The sequence below is a fragment of the Meleagris gallopavo genome, chromosome 5 (genome assembly GCF_000146605.3).
Source record: "Meleagris gallopavo isolate NT-WF06-2002-E0010 breed Aviagen turkey brand Nicholas breeding stock chromosome 5, Turkey_5.1, whole genome shotgun sequence".
Lineage (NCBI taxonomy): Eukaryota > Metazoa > Chordata > Aves > Galliformes > Phasianidae > Meleagris > Meleagris gallopavo.
The window spans coordinates 54,995,931-54,996,561 of NC_015015.2; positions in this window are offsets into that span (position 1 = coordinate 54,995,931).

Genomic DNA, 631 nt, shown 5'->3' on the forward strand with positions numbered 1-631 from the left:
TATAAAAAAACAACAACAAAAATAAACAAAAATAACAACACAGCTCCTACGGCTGCCTCTTGTTTGTTTGGTTGTTTTTGGGGGGCAACTTTTCTCGAGGCTGAAGGCGGAATGCGGCTGCAAAGTGTGTGTAGGATCGCTCCGGGATGAAGGTTTTCCCCCTTTTTTTCCCCCCTCTCCGATCCGATCTTTGCGAGAGCCATTCCGACACATCGCTAAGCTAAAGGGAAATTCTCTTTGATAAAGCGGTGTTCCCAGCTTCTGGGTTTTAAAACCTAAATCTATATTCAAATCTGGCTGAAGGTGTGTTCTGGGATTTATGAAAGCCTCTTAAAGGGGTAAATTTACCAAACCGTGACAAAATCATCACAATCTTACTTTAGACATCTGAAGTGGATGGGAATTTTAAAGAGACCCCTCGTTGCTTTCGGTCGCACCGTCCATCCCCACCGTTCGCTCCATTGGCCGCGGGGACGATCCCAACTTTGGGGCCGGGCCGGGCAGCGCTGTGCCCGAGGGCTGCCGCCCCACGGCGCTCGGATGGAGGCAGGGATGATGCTCCCATTTCCCATTTCCATTCCCAAACATTGAATTTTCTTTCCTCTCCTCTCCGTTTCTTCCAACCCCAAAA